At 47.4% G+C, this 17520-nt stretch overlaps 1 pseudogene across 1 annotated transcript in view; it reads right to left on the reverse strand.

Annotated features, from left to right (window-relative positions):
• The window catches only part of LOC149434260 (C3a anaphylatoxin chemotactic receptor pseudogene), a 44219-nt pseudogene extending 35200 nt beyond the window's left edge, over positions 1 to 9019 (reverse strand). Inside the window, exon 1 of the transcript XR_016308780.1 lies at positions 8835 to 9019. The product of XR_016308780.1 is annotated as a C3a anaphylatoxin chemotactic receptor pseudogene, transcript variant X1 (transcript). The remainder of the gene's footprint in view (positions 1 to 8834) is intronic.
• Between the last annotated feature and the right edge of the window lie 8501 nt (positions 9020 to 17520).

The raw sequence follows: 17520 nt of genomic DNA on the forward strand, positions 1-17520 counted from the left end.
GCGCAGAAGTCACCAACTGTCTGCAGAGTCAATAGCTAAAGACCTCCAAACTTGGTGTGGCCTTCAGATGAGCCCAACAACAGTGCGTAGAGAGCTTCATGGAATGGGTTTCCATGGCCGAGCAGCTGCATCCAAGCCTTCCATCACCAAGTGCAATGCAAAGCGTTGGATGCCATGGTGTAAAGCACGCCACCACTGGACTCTAGAGCAGTGGAGACGAGTTCTCTGGAGGGACCAATCATGCTTCTCTGTCTGGCCATCCGATGGACATGTCGTGGTTGGTGGGTGCCAGGAGAACGGTACTTGTCTGACTGCATTGTGCAAAGTGTAAAGTTTGGTGGAGGGGGGATTATGGTGTGGGGTTGTTTTTCAGGGGTTGGGCTTGGCCCCCTAGTTCCAGCGAAGGGAACTCTTAAGGCATCAGCATACCAAGACATTTTGGACAATTTCATGCTCCTAACTTTGTGGGAAGAGTTTGGGGATGGCCCCTTCCTGTTCCAACATGACTGCCCACCAGTGCACAAAGCAAGGTCCATAAAGACATGGAGGAGCCAGTTTGGGGTGGAGGAACTTGACTGTCCTGCACAGAGTCCTGACCTCAACCCCATAGAACACCTTTGGGATGAATTAGAGCGGAGACTGCGAGCCAGGCCTCCTCCCCCGACATCAGTGCCTGACCTCACAAATGTGCTTCTGGAAGAATGGTCCAACCTTCCCATAGACACCCTTTTAAACCTTGTGGACGGCCTTCCCAGAAGAGTTGAAGCTGTTATAGGTGCAAAGGGCGGGGCCAACTCAATATTGAACCCTACGGACTAAGACTGGGGGGCCATTACAGGTCTTGTGTGTGGAAAGGGCGGGGCCAACTCAATATTGAACTCTACGGACTAAGACTGGGAGGCCATTAAAGGTCATGTGTGTGGGAAGGGCGGGGCCAACTCAATATTGAACCCTACGGACTAAGACTGGGAGGCCATTAAAGGTCATGTGTGTGGGAAGGGCGGGGCCAACTCAATATTGAACCCTACGGACTAAGACTGTGAGGCCATTAAAGGTCGTGTGTGGAAAGGCCGGCCAACTCAATATTGAACCCTACGTATTAAGACTGGGATGTCATTGAAGTTCATGTGCATGGAAAGGCAGGCGGCCCAATACTTTTGGCAATATAGTATTTGGTAATATGGCTTTAGAAAAATGTTATTTGCTCCATTTTTATTTTATTAAACTTTAATGGTTTTAAAACTTTCATTTACTTTTTTTTCCTTCAATTTATTGCTATCAAATTGCTAAAATATTACATAATTTCATTGCAGAAACATTGAGAAAACTCTGCACCAAATAAAATCCTTACTCTACAACGCCTGTATTCGCAATAGTTCAGAAGTGTCACTGCACCTCACATCCTCAACAGACATTACCAAAGAAAGAGGTTTTTCTCGGATGCCCCTAATGAAGGGTCCGGATACATCACGCAGGAAGACAGAATACCGAGGGACACAAAATCACCCATATACAGATTGGTGACATAATGGGGCTAAAACGTTAGAATTCGATTATATGAGCAGCTGACACCCCTCTGTGTGAGTCCTCCAAACTCTGTGTAAATTGCGCACAGACAGAGGAAAAAAAAATCAGATTTACTGCTTCACTGTGAGAGAATATTTAAATTAGTACGGTTTTTGCTGAGAAACTAAGGAATGAGGGAATGAGACAGACTGCCCACCAGTATGCAGTTAACCACTTCCCGTCCGGCCGTTTATATACGGGCAGGGTTGGGTGGCCGTTTATAAACGGCCTCCCCGCACCCTTCTTGTGTGCGCTCCCTGGGAGCACGCAGCACCACGATCCAGTGCCCGATGTGTCCTCCGGACACAGTGAAACACCGATCGTCGTACAGGACCTCTGTGCGAGGTCCCGATCATGTGATCACTGATTGGCCAATCAGTGATCACATGCAGAGTAGTAAGCAAAATGTCACTTCTGACATCATTGCTTACTACGTGTGAAATCTGTGAATGATCACCGAGATCACATGGTACAGGGCTATTCACAACAGCCTTGTACCATGTGAAAAGCTGTGACTAATCACAGCTCTCACAGTAGTTCTCAATGGCTGCAAGAATGCAGCCAGAGAGAAGGAGAAATGATTGCTTTTACAGCCTTTATGGGTGTAAAAGCAATCAGTGTACAAAAAAAAAAAAAAAAAATCATCACCCCCCACAAGTAGTAGTGTCACCATGGTGACAGTATAAAAAAAAATACATAAATAATGATATAAAAAAAAAAGTAAAAAAAAAGTTTAAAAATTATAATTTTTGGTTATAAATTAATTTGGGTTTTTTTTTTTTTTTTTTACTAAAAAGATAACGGAATACATTTTGGACAAGATTTATGATGAAAAAACTATTTATTTGCAAAATTTTATAAGAAAAACACCTTTTTTAAAATTTTTGGACTTTTTCATTTACATAGCAAAAAAAATAAAAATCCCAGCGGTGAATAAATACCACCAAAATAAAGCTTTATCTGTCTCACAAAAATGCTAAAAAATCATATGGGTACAATGTTGCATGACCGCGCAATTGTCATTCAAAGTGTGATAGCGCTGAAAGTTGAAAATTGGCCTGAATAGGAAGGGGGGGAAAGTGTCCGGACTGGAAGGGGGGAAAGTGTCCGGACTGGAAGGGGGGGAAAGTGTCCGGACTGGAAGGGGGGGAAAGTGTCCGGACTGGGAGGGGGGGAAAGTGTCCGGACTGGGAGGGGGGGAAAGTGTCCGGACTGGGAGGGGGGGAAAGTGTCCGGACTGGGAGGGGGGGAAAGTGTCCGGACTGGGAGGGGGGGAAAGTGTCCGGACTGGAAGGGGGGGAAAGTGTCCGGACTGGAAGGGGGGGGAAAGTGTCCGGACTGGGAGGGGGGGAAAGTGTCCAGACTGGAAGAGGGGGAAAGTGTCCGGACTGGAAGGGGGGGAAAGTGTCCGGACTGGAAGGGGGGGAAAGTGTCCGGACAAGAAGGGGGGAAAGTGTCCGGACTGGAAAGTGTCCGGACTGGAAGGGGGGGAAAGTGTCCGGACAAGAAGGGGGGAAAGTGTCCGGACTGGAAAGTGTCCGGACTGGAAGGGGGGGAAAGTGTCCGGACTGGAAGAGGGGGAAAGTGTCCGGACTGGAAGAGGGGGAAAGTGTCCGGACTGGAAGCAATTAAGAAACATTGCACCCTGCGGGATGATGACCTCTTGGAGGTTCATAAAGGGATTGGTGTAACCTAAACAAGAAAAACTTTTTACTGGGTGATTATATAAAACGATTTATATTTGTATGTATGAACAGTGTTCAAATAAATGTTAAGTTAAGAAAATAAAAACGTACAAATAAAGACTGTTGTCACCCACTACAAGGGGACGTCTCCCCTCTCCTGTAGGCTGTCCAGTCCCTGTCACTCACACATAGCTGTAGGCCCTGTCCTCCCTTATTCTCCAGGCCGCAGTGAGGTCCCGCCTCCAGAACAGCCCTGCTCAGTCGGTGAGGTTCTAGGGTAGACAGCGGGATGGCTGGCAGGAGGGCAGCATGCAGAAGTATTGGCTGGTGGGAGGAGGCAGGGTTGGGAAGTCTGCTCTCACCGTACAGGTGAGACTGACATTGGGCAATGCTGAAAGCTGTGTAAGGGGCCTCAAAATTTCTGATGGCTGCCCTGTCGTTCCACTGGGACACCTGATCAACCAGCCAGCGCTTCTGCCAGCTGATCATAGAGGCGGACAAAGACCGGATCCAGTCTGTTGGGATCTATGATATAGGAAACAGGAAGCCAGGAACATACATCACTTCTAGTTTCCCTGGATGTAAACGGCGCTATTTTAAAAAGTGGAAACCATTTGATGACACTGATGTTGGTGCGATCAAATGCTTTAAAAAAAAAAAAGGATTAAAGCACCCCTATCCCCCTGTGCGAAGGTAAACACCTTCAACCCTTCATATTTTCCACCCTGGCAAAAAATGTTTTTTGGTAAATAGTCATGAGGGACAAATAGATTGGGTCCTGATCTAGTCCCTTGGACAAGTAGTTTAAAAAAAAAAAAAAGGAAAAAACAGATAATATCAGAATCCTGTATCCACAGTCCCAGATCACAAGACTGCCTGAACCCTCCACTAGAGAGAATACCAATACCCCTGGAGCCCTTATTGAACATCACATCCCTAGACTCCCAGGTAACACTAGAACTGCAGCATCCCCTACTCCTACATAAACCCAGATCACCTGCATCCCCTACTCCTACATAACACCAGATCACCTGCATCCCCTACTCCTACATAACACCAGATCACCTGCATCCCCTACTCCTACATAACACCAGATCACCTGCATCCCCTACTCCTACATAACACCAGATCACCTGCATCCCCTACTCCTACATAACACCAGATCACCTGCATCCCCTACTCCTACATAACACCAGATCACCTGCATCCCCCTACTCCTACATAACACCAGATCACCTGCATCCCCTACTCCTACATAACACCAGATCACCTGCATCCCCTACTCCTACATAACACCAGATCACCTGCATCCCCTACTGCTATATAACACCAGATCACCTGCATCCCCTACTCCTACATAACACCAGATCACCTGCATCCCCTACTCCTACATAACACCAGATCACCTGCATCCCCTACTCTTATATAACACCAGATCCCCCTGTACCCCCCACTCCTTTTCAAACCAGACCACATAAATACTCTTTCTAGATAACAACAGACCCCCCCAATCCCTACTTCTAGATAACACCTGACCTCCTATACCCCCTGTACTCCTAGATAACACCAGACCCCTATACCCCCTGTACTCCTAGATAACACCAGACCCCGCCCTATACCCCCTGTACTCCTAGATAACACCAGACCCCGCCCTATACCCCCTGTACTCCTAGATAACACCAGACCCCGCCCTATACCCCCTGTACTCCTAGATAACACCAGACCCCGCCCTATACCCCCTGTACTCCTAGATAACACCAGACCCCCCCTATACCCCCTGTACTCCTAGATAACACAAGACCCCCTATACCCCCTGTACTCCTAGGTAACACCAGACCCCCCCTATATCCCCTGTACTCCTAGATAACACCAGACCCCCCTATACTCCTAGATAACACCAGACCCCCCTATACCCCCTTTACTCCTAGATAACACCAGACCCCCCCCCCCTATACCCCCTGTACTCCTAGATAAAACCTGACCTCCTATACCCCCTGTACTCCTAGATAACACCAGACCCCCCCCCTATACCCCCTGTACTCCTAGATAAAACCTGACCTCCTATACCCCCTGTACTCCTAGATAACACCAGACCCCCCCCCCCCTATACCCCCTGTACTCCTAGATAAAACCTGACCTCCTATACCCCCTGTATTCCCCAGATAACACCAGACCCCCCCTATACCCCCTGTACTCTTAGATAACACCAGACCCCCTATACCACCTGTACTCCTAGATAACACCAGACCCCCCTATACCCCCTGTACTCCTAGATAACACGAAACTCCTATACCCCCCACTCCTATGTAACATTGGACACCCTATTCTTAGATAACACCAGACTCCCCCTAAACCCCCTGTACTCCTAGATAAAACCAGACCCCCCCCCTATACCCCCTGTACTCCTAGATAACACCAGACCCCCCCTATACCCCCTGTACTCCTAGATAACACCAGACCCCGCCCTATACCCCCTGTACTCCTAGATAACACCAGACCCCCTATACTCCTAGATAACACCAGACCCCCCCCCCATACTCCTAGATAAAACCTGACCTCCTATACCCCCTGTACTCCTAGATAACACCAGACCCCCCTATACCCCCTGTACTCCTAGATAACACCAGACCCCGCCCTATACCCCCTGTACTCCTAGATAACACCAGACCCCCCCTATACCCCCTGTACTCCTAGATAACACAAGACCCCCTATACCCCCTGTACTCCTAGATAACACCACACACCCCCTATACCCCCTGTATTCCCAGATAACACCAGACCCCCCCTATACCCCCTGTACTCCTAGATAACACCAGACCCCTCCCCCCATACCCCCTGTACTCTTAGATAACACCAGACCCCCTATACCACCTGTACTCCTAGATAACACCAGACCCCCCTATACCCCCTGTACTCCTAGATAAAACCTGACCTCCTATACCCCCTGTACTCCTAGATAACACCAGACCCCCCCTATACCCCCTGTACTCCTAGATAACACCAGACCCCCTATACTCCTAGATAACACCAGACCCCCCCCCCCCATACTCCTAGATAAAACCTGACCTCCTATACCCCCTGTACTCCTAGATAACACCAGACCCCCCCTATACCCCCTGTACTCCTAGATAACACCAGACCCCCCCTATACCCCCTGTACTCCTAGATAAAACCTGACCTCCTATACCCCCTGTACTCCTAGATAACACCTGACCTCCTATACCCCCTGTACTCCTAGATAACACCAGACCCCCCTATACCCCCTGTACTCCTAGATAACACCAGACCCCCCTATACCCCCTGTACTCCTAGATAAAACCTGACCTCCTATACCACCTGTACTCCTAGATAACCTCAGACCCCCCCCCCCCCCTATACCCCCTGTACTTCTAGATAACACCAGACCCCCCCTATACCCCCTGTACTCCTAGATAACACCAGACCCCCTGTACTCCTAGATAAAACCTGACCTCCTGTACTCCTAGATAACACCAGACCCCCCCTATACCCCCTGTACTCCTAGATAACACCTGACCTCCTATACCCCCTGTACTCCTAGATAACCTCAGACCCCCCCCCTATACCCCCTGTACTTCTAGATAACACCAGACCCCCCCTATACCCCCTGTACTCCTAGATAACACCAGACCCCCTGTACTCCTAGATAAAACCTGACCTCCTATACCCCCTGTACTCCTAGATAACACCAGACCCCCCCTATACCCCCTGTACTCCTAGATAACACCAGACCCCCCCCTATACCCCCTGTAATCCTAGATAAAACCTGACCTCCTATACCCCCTGTACTCCTAGATAACACCAGACCCCCCTATACCCCCTGTACTCCTCTCCTAGATAACACCAGACCTCCCCCCCCCATACCCCCTGTACTCCTAGATAAAACCTGACCTCCTATACCCCCTGTACTCCTAGATAACACCAGACCCCCCTATACCCCCTGTACTCCTCTCCTAGATAACACCAGACCCCCCCCCCCCATACCCCCTGTACTCCTAGATAAAACCTGACCTCCTATACCCCCTGTACTCCCAGATAACACCAGACCCCCCCTATACCCCCTGTACTCCTAGATAACACCAGACCCCCCCCCCCCTATACCCCCTGTACTCCTAGATAACACCAGACCCCCCCTATACCCCCTGTACTCCTAGATAAAACCTGACCTCCTATACCCCCTGTACTCCTAGAAAAAACCTGACCTCCTATACCCCCTGTACTCCTAGATAACACCAGACCCCCCCCCCCCCTATACCTCCTGTACTCCTAGGTAACGCCTGACCTCCTATACCCCCTGTACTTCTAGATAACACCAGACCCCCCCTATACCCCCTGTACTTCTAGATAACACCAGACCCCTCCTATACCCCCTGTACTTCTAGATAACACCAGACCCCCCCTATACCCCCTGTACTCCTAGATAACACCAGACCCCCCCTATACCCCCTGTACTCCTAGATAACACCAGACCCCCCCCTATACCCCTAGATAAAACCTGACCTCCTATACCCCCTGTACTCCTAGATAACACCAGACCCCCCCCATACTCCTAGATAAAACCTGACCTCCTATACCCCCTGTACTCCTAGATAACACCAGACCCCCCTATACCCCCTGTACTCCTAGATAACACCAGACACCCCCCCCCCTATACTTCTAGATAAAACCTGACCTCCTATACCCCCTGTACTCCTAGATAGCACCAGACCCCCCTATACTCCTAGATAAAACCTGACCTCCTATACCCCCTGTATTCCTAGATAACGCCAGACCCCCCCTATACCCCCTGTACTCCTAGATAACACCAGACCCCCCCTGTACTCCTAGATAACACCAGACCCCCCTATACCCCCTGTACTCCTAGATACCAGGTTTTGGTGCAGATTGAAGGCTATTGACTTTTATGGGAACCGTTTGTAAACCACACATATTTGAACAGGATCAAGTCCTGACCTAAACCTGATGTAAACCTGGCATGAACCGCTGAACAAATACCGTGCCAATTAGCTGTGAAACCTGAGCTTCAATCCGCACCGCACATGTGTGAATCAGCAGAGTTCCTCTTTACATCAGAGTCTGCAGGATTTCCCCTTGAAGTGCCAATCTGAAGTAAAGGGGAAAGCTGTGGATCACGAAGTAAGGAGGAATGCTGCAGACTTTGATGTAAAGAAGAACTCTGATATAAAAGGGTCTGTGATCACCAGAGCCCCCTTTTTAAATCAGAGTAGAAATGATTCCCCTTCAGATCAGAGTTCCCACTTACATCAGGGTTCACAGAGTTTCCCCTTGCAATGTTATGGGGGATCTTGCAGAATCTAATGTAAAGGGGAACTCTGAGGACACCAATTTAAGGGGGAAATTGTGTGTGTGTGTGTGTGTGTGTGTACACAACTCTGGTAACCACAGACCACGTTCGGCAGAGTGAATACACTAAGGTAAGCGAAGGGTTACTGATATAAAGAGAAACCGTTATATCAGTGTGTCTCCTTACATTATTGTATTCACTCCTCCTTACATGAGTGACCCGTCCTTCCCTCAGACTGGCCTGGAAGTACTGTCACTGACCTCTTCTGAGGTGCACCCTGCATGGCTTAGACGGTCCTCTTCGGGCTCAACCTTGGTGGCTCTGGCTTCATCATATATTCTCCAGTCCACACGTCTGACTTCTCCAATGACTCCCGTCCAGGTGACACTCCCGCTCTCCACTCCTCTCCAGGCTCCCCCATGATACAGGAGGTGGTCAGAGACTGCAGACATGATACAGGAGGTGGTCAGAGACTGCAGACATGATACAGGAGATGGTCAGAGACTGCAGACATGATACAGGAGATGGTCAGAGACTGCAGACATGATACAGGAGATGGTCAGAGACTGCAGACATGATACAGGAGATGGTCAGAGACTGCAGACATGATACAGGAGATGGTCAGAGACTGCAGACATGGTACAGGAGATGGTCAGAGACTGCAGACATGATACAAGAGATGGTCAGAGACTGCAGACATGATACAGGAGATAGTCAGAGACTGCAGACAGGATACAGGAGATGGTCAGAGGACTGCAGACATGATACAGGAGATGGTCAGAGACTGCAGACATGATACAGGAGATAGTCAGAGACTGCAGACATGATACAGGAGATAGTCAGAGACTGCAGACATGATACAGGAGATGGTCACAGACTGCAGACATGATACAAGAGATGGTCAGAGACTGCAGACATGATACAGGAGATGGTCAGAGACTGCGGACATGATACAGGAGATGGTCAGAGACTGCAGACATGATACAGGAGATAGTCAGAGACTGCAGACAGGATACAGGAGATGGTCAGAGACTGCAGACATGATACAGGAGATGGTCAGAGACTGCAGACATGATACAGGAGATAGTCAGAGACTGCAGACATGATACAGGAGATAGTCAGAGACTGCAGACATGATACAGGAGATGGTCACAGACTGCAGACATGATACAAGAGATGGTCAGAGACTGCAGACATGATACAGGAGATGGTCAGAGACTGCGGACATGATACAGGAGATGGTCAGAGACTGCAGACATGATACAGGAGATAGTCAGAGACTGCAGACATGATACAGGAGATAGTCAGAGACTGCAGACATGATACAGGAGATGGTCACAGACTGCAGACATGATACAGGAGATGGTCAGAGACTGCGGACATGATACAGGAGATGGTCAGAGACTGCAGACATGATACAGGAGATAGTCAGAGACTGCAGACATGATACAGGAGATAGTCAGAGACTGCAGACATGATACAGGAGATGGTCAGAGACTGCAGACATGATACAGGAGATGGTCACAGACTGCAGACATGATACAAGAGATGGTCAGAGACTGCAGACATGATACAGGAGATGGTCACAGACTGCAGACATGATACAGGAGATAGTCAGAGACTGCAGACATGATACAGGAGATAGTCAGAGACTGCAGACATGATACAGGAGATGGTCACAGACTGCAGACATGATACAAGAGATGGTCAGAGACTGCAGACATGATACAGGAGATGGTCACAGACTGCAGACATGATACAGGAGATAGTCAGAGACTGCAGACATGATACAGGAGATAGTCAGAGACTGCAGACATGATACAGGAGATAGTCAGAGACTGCAGACATGATACAAGAGATGGTCACAGACTGCAGACATGATACAAGAGATGGTCAGAGACTGCAGACATGATACAGGAGATAGTCAGAGACTGCAGACATGATACAGGAGATGGTCACAGACTGCAGACATGATACAAGAGATGGTCAGAGACTGCAGACATGATACAGGAGATGGTCAGAGACTGCGGACATGATACAGGAGACGGTCAGAGACTGCAGACATGAGACAAGAGGTGGTCAGAGACTGCAGACATGATACAGGAGATGGTCAGAGACTGCAGACATGATACAGGAGATGGTCAGAGACTGCAGACATGATACAGGAGATGGTCAGAGACTGCAGACATGATACAGGAGATGGACAGAGACTGCAGACATGATACAGGAGATGGTCAGAGACTGCAGACATGATACAGGAGATGGACAGAGACTGCAGACATGATACAGGAGATGGTCAGAGACTGCAGACATGATACAAGCGGTGGTCAGAGACTGCAGACATGATACAAGAGGTGGTCAGAGACTGCAGACATGAAACAAGAGGTGGTCAGAGACTGCAGACATGATACAGGAGGTGATCAGAGACTGCAGACATGATACATGAGATAGTCAGAGACTGCAGACATGATACAGGAGATGATCAGAGACTGCAGACAAGATACAAGAGATGGTCAGAGACTGCAGACATGGTACAGGAGATGGTCAGAGACTACAGACATACTACAGGAGATGGTCAGAGACTACAGACATACTACAGGAGATGGTCAGAGACTGCAGACAGTTTACAGGAGATGGTCAGAGACTGCAGACATGATACAGGAGATGGTCAGAGATTGCAGACATGATACAGGAGATGGTCAGAGATTGCAGACATGATACAGGAGATGGTCAGAGACTGAGGACATAATACAAGAGATGGTCAGAGACTGCAGACATAATACAGGAGATGGTCAGAGACTGCGGACATGGAACTGTAAACTTTGACAGTAATATACAGATGGGAATTTGGGCACTGCGTCTTTGGGGGAACTAAAAACTAATTTAGGATGCCCTCCCACCTGTGAATTCACCCGCACTTTTTTAAAGATGCAAGAACCCCAGCGGGAGTTCCTGCGATTAGTTGCAGGAGAAAGCCTCATTGAAAGCAAATGGGAGGCTGTCAGCTTGATGCTTTTAATATTTCATTTACCAGTCCTAATAAATATGAGCATAGTCTCGGATGTAGCTGGACTCACTGACTAGTTGTAAATGCTACAAAGGGGGGTGTTTATAAAACATCTGCATGGCTGTTGGTCCATTGAATGTTCCAGGCTTTATTCTCTGCCATTTGAAGGTGTGAATACAGAACATACCACATTACGGCCCCTGGATGGGTTATAGGAGCACATATATTACCTGTGATACTCAGCTCTGACTACTGGCCATAAAGCCGTATTTTCCACATTAATACATTAGAATTGCAGGGAATATAACCGGGAAACTTCTAACTGCTTGAGGACCGCCTACCGCAGTTTTACTGCAGCAGAGAAGCCTTGCTGTGCCAGATCACCCACATGTACGTGATGGGGCACATCCAGGTACAGGGCACATGTAAGCGCCCCCCCATCCCCACCTCCATCACAAGCCAATCAGCAGGTCTCAGGTTAATGATTTACAGGCTGGGACATGCTGATCGGCTTTCAGAAGCCTGTACTAACACAGGGCATTGAAAGGAGAGAAGAGATGTAGCTGTTTCTTCCTCTGTGCAAAGCAGAGATAACAGTCACATCTAGTAATAGAAGCAGCACACATTACACATTGTCAGTCACATAGTTCACCTCTTGATTATTATTATTATTATACAGTATTTATATAGCGCCAAAGGGTATGCTCAGCGCTGTACAGTAGCAAGGGGGGACAGGACATGAGACAAGACAGTAACAATACAATACACGAGGGGTTCGAGGGCCCTGCTCTTTCGAGCTTACAATCTAGGAGGGAGGGGAAGGTGGCACAGGAGGAGATGGCTGTGGCGGATGGAGTGGAGGAGGTTAGGTGTTAGGTGAGGTTGGGGTAGGCTTCCCTGAAGAGGAGGGTGTTCAGGGTGCGCCTGAAGGTAAGGAGGGCAGGTGACAGTCTGATGGATTGGGGTAGGGAGTTCCAGAGGATGGGGGAAGTCCTGCAATCGGGCGTAGGAGGAGGAGACCAGGGAGCTAGAGAGTAGGAGGTCCTGTGAGGAGCGGAGGGCACAGGTAGGGTAGTATTTGGGTATCAGGTCGGTTATGTAGTTTGGGGCAGCGTTGTGAATGGCTTTGTAGGTCAGAGTTAGCAGTTTGAATTTGATGCGTTGGGCAATCGGGAGCCAATGAAGGGATTGGCAGAGGGGGGAGGTGGATGTGGAGCGGTTGGTGAGGTGGATGAGTCTGGCCGCTGAGTTTAGGATCGATTGGAGTGGGGATAGCGTTCGTTTGGGTAGGCCAGTGAGAAGGGAGTTGCAGTAGTCCAGGCGTGAGATGATGAGGGAGTGTACGAGTTGTTTGGTGGTGTCTGGGGTGAGGAATGAGCGTATCTTGGAGATGTTGCGGAGGTGGAGCCTGAAAGATCTAGATAGCAGTTGGATGTGGGGTAGGAAGGAGAGGTGGGAGTCCAGGGTGACACCCAGCACTTTGGCGTGTGGAGTGGGAGAGATGGTGGTGTTGTTAGTAGTGATGGAGAGGATGGGGGGCACGGGGAAGACCAGGAGCTCGATTTTGGATAGGTTAAGTTTCAGAAAATGGAGCGACATCCAGTCTGATATGTCGTTTAGGAGGTGGGCGATGCCCGTCCATGGTGTCTGCTCATAGGCATAGGAGTGAATACCATTTCCGCTGCGAATTTGCCCCTAGATGTTAACCCCTTTCTAGCCAGTGTCATTATTACAGTGACAGTGTATAGAATTAGCAATGATCAGTGTATTAGTGTCACTGGTGGTGTTAGTGACAATTAGTCAGTTCACACAAAGTGTCAGATTGCACGCCGCACTATCACAGTCCTACTATAAGTCGCTGATCGCTGCCATTACTACCATTTAGAAAAATAAAATAAATAATAATAAATATATATACACTCTTTGGGATATTTTATTTTATCCAAAGGCATGTAGCAGAATACATGTTGGCCTAAATTACTGAAGACATTTTATTTATTAGATATGTTTTATAGCAGAAAGTAAAAACAGTTTTTTTTCCCCAAAATCTTCAGTCTTTTTTCGTTTATAGAAAAAACAAAAAAAATTACATACCACCAAAGCAAAGCTGTACTTGTGTGAATAAATACTGTAAATTTAAATTGTGTTCAGTGTTGCAATTGTCAGCTAAATCAAGAAGTGCCGTAGAGCAGAAAATGGCCTGCTCATGAAGAGAGTAAAATCTTCCGGGGGTTAAGGGGTTAAATCCCATAATATAATCTAAGCTGACGACATGGGAATTCAATAAAACAAAAATATATCACCGTATGTTTCTTTGACACTGTGCCAGAAAACAAACCCAAAAAAGTAAATAAATAATCCAGGCTGCCTGTGTCCATGAGTGACATGCCATGGCACACATCCCGTCACCTCACTTGTCCTGAACACTTTCTATTGAATGCTCCTCATCCATCCATGCTGTCTGCTCAGTCTGGCATAGGAGGGAATACCATTTCCGCTGCCAATTTGCCAAATCAGCCACATGATCATCAAGAAAAATCTATTAGTAAATTGATGGAAGAAGCAACACAATCTCCTCCAAAGAATAGGAGTAGTAAGCTCCTGTGAAGTACAGACAGTAAGGGCCGTCTAGCTGCAGTGCGTTCTCCCTGGCAGTTTAGTGCTTCCAGGAGGAAGAGGTGCCACGTCCAGCCCTGCTGCATGCAGCCGGTCAGTCTACAGAAGGCTGGAGCAGGGCTGAAGGCCGCACACCAAGCGGTGCCTTCCCCGGGATGTCCCCTCCCAGCAGGACACCCAATCAAGCAGATGCCGCTTCCGCCAGCTTCCCATAGAGGCGGACGAAGATCAGACCACTCTGTCATCCTCTATATATAGGAGACAGGAAGCAATCAGCATACATCACTTCTGGTTAGCCTGGATGGAAACGGCGCCATTTTTAAATATGGAAAGCATTTGATCAGAGATCATGGTGTGAGTAAATGGTTTTATGGGCAGAGGACAGATCTGGGGTCTTACTGACCCCAAATGTCTCCATACAGAATACCTGTCACATGCCCATTGTTATCAGTGATGGTTACATTCCTTGTGACAGCAATAAAAACATGCAACACGGCTCCTTACCAGACACGTCTGACCACTGCGTTACAAATGGTCATAAAGCGCTTAGGAGATTGAGGTCTTCCTCCGACCAATAAGACTCCTCCGCCAGAGCCAATAAAAGTTGTACCACCAAGATCGCTCAATGATAAGATATAAAGGACACTCCCATAGTATAAAACTGGAGATCGGGTTTATTCAAAACGTAAAAACGGACAGAATCAGCTTCACAAGCATATGTGACAACAGAGGGCGTTCCTACGGGCTTACTCTGTTAATGAGTCAATGGCACCGGCCAATTTTCCTGGTTCCTCCCCTTTTCAGTGATCGGGCATGTTGGAAAATTTGAGAAAAATGACCGATTTTAAACTCAATGATGGTCAAATCGTACGATCGTTTTTCCGACAAGAGTACAAGTGTGAGACGTGACCTGGATGGAACAGAAGTTTCGCCTGTTATATGGGGAGAACTGTATGACTTGGTCGGCCGATGTTCAGAATCATTGATGACAACCATCAGATTACCCAGCGAATGACGTTTCCGATTTTCGGATGAAAAATCATTCCGAATTTGAACCGTGTATGGCCTGCATTAATCCTAACCGTGGTCCTGAAAAAAAAATTCTTTTTGTTTACAGATTGCATGGATAACCCATAATAACAGCTCGCAGTACTTGGCAAACTGTCCAGACTCCATAGCAACAGTACAATGTCCATAGCAACAATGTACAACATATATAGTTCCAGAGATACCAACCCATTACTAGAGAACACGCCTCTAGATGTCCATGGAGAGCCCATAGCAACCGGGCAGAGTCCATAGCAACAGCAAAAAAACAAACTCTTCCCCCACAGTATACAGAAGACTGAATGTACAATACAGATATAGAAAAATCCTATCCACAGAGCAGCAAATATAAACATTTACATCGAAATTCACTTCTTTGTGAGAATATGATTATTAGGACCCGTGGTGTACACCCAAAATACACAGGACCCCCATTATATGCCCCGCCCCTCTTCCTCCTGCCCTTCCCCCATCCCAGATTGCTGATGCAAGTAAATCCTAACCATGGTCCTGAAAACTGACAGGACAATAAAAAAAAAAAATATACATATATTTATATATATATATATATATATTTTTTTTTCGTTTACATTTTTTGTTTACGGATTGCATGGATAACCCATAATAACAGCTCACAGTGCTTGGCAACAGTACAATGTCCATAGCAACAATGTACAACATATATAGTTCCAGAGATACCAATCCATTACTAGAGAACACGCCTCTACATGTCCATGGAGAGCCCATAGCAACCAGGAACAGTCCATAGCAACAGCAAAAAAACAAACAAAACAAACTCTCCCCCCACAGTATACACCAGACTGAATGTACAATACATACATATATATATGATCATAATCCCCCAAAAGAAGGAAAAATAAAAATGTAGATCCAAGTTCACTTCTTTGTTGGGATATGCCACTAAATCTCAGCCATGTTTCTGAAAATAAACAAATTAATACTGAAAACATTTTTTTTGTCTATAGATTGCATTAAGAAAAATACTAAAAAAAAATAAAAAAGAATCACAAAACAACATCAGCCAAGAAATCACTCTGTAATTGTAAGTAATGGTAACTTCATGACCAAATCTGTCAGCTGATCACAGTGATGGAAAGCTTCCTCCAGTCCCTAAGGGATCCTGTGCATTTGTCACACCTCAGCCACAGCTCAACCAGATAGAGTTTCAAAACGCTTTACACCTCTGCTGCAAAAGTGGCAGTTGGAACCTACTGCAGGCGCACTGTGATGACATCACACTGCAGGCAGCACAATGATGACATCACAGTGCAACCTGCAGAAGTCTAAACGTGGGCTGCAGGCAGTCAGTCTATTTCTGACAGAGCAGGAAGGAGGTTGTGTTTCTTGTGTATCCAGAGAGAGTTTGATTTCTTGGAGAACAAACCGAAGACTTACAGAAATGACCAGAAGACTTCAAATCAATCGATCCGTCCCGATATTAACCACCAGAGAGGAACCTGCAGAGAACAGACCGGACATGGAAATTAAGCCCCACCCCAGCAGATATTCTGCCCAACTTGCCCATCAGAATTCCACCCCTGAGGGCGAGCGTCGGCCATTTTTTGGCCGGGTTGCGGCTCTTTTCCGTCGTCTATTCCGTCGAGGAAGAAAGAAATACAACATTGTTAGGGATCCAGAAGGTAAATTTTAGGATCTATACAACATACAAGCTGGCTGAACAAATCCATTTTATTTAGAGGAGTTACATTGTATCTTCTTATTGGTAAACAGCCTCTCATATACCCCGCCCCTAATTATACCCCCTATTCCCATTGGTGGCCAGCGGCTCATACTCCGCCCCATCACTGTGTATCCAGTAAGGATACAAGATCATTGGTGTGCAGTGTTGTATGACGGAGTCATTGTCAGTCACACTATCACAGCACTGACAATGGGAATGAAGGGGGATTACCGGCTCATACTCAAGTAGGTTAAAGTGCATGTATAGACAGAATGTATTGTTTGGGGTTTAGAAAGGGTGGTGAGGGGTTAGAAGCCCTGTCATATCTTCATTGTCAGCTCTGGGGGGGGGGGGGGGTCTCACCCCGATATTTCTCCATTATCCCAGAAATTGAAAGTGAAGTGGCAGCCAATATAGCAGAAATGTAAGCATTGCTCTGGGTTAAGCCGCTGCCACAGCTGAGCTGCACATTCTAGCAGCAACCAATCACAGCTTTCCTTTAAATCATGGCTGCTCAACCTGTGGCCCTCCAATTGTTGCAGAACTACAAGTCCCATGAGGCATTGCAAGCCAC

The sequence above is a fragment of the Staurois parvus genome, unplaced genomic scaffold (assembly GCF_062004578.1).
Source record: "Staurois parvus isolate SC_StPar_1 unplaced genomic scaffold, SC_StPar_1.0 ptg001793l, whole genome shotgun sequence".
NCBI lineage: Eukaryota > Metazoa > Chordata > Amphibia > Anura > Ranidae > Staurois > Staurois parvus.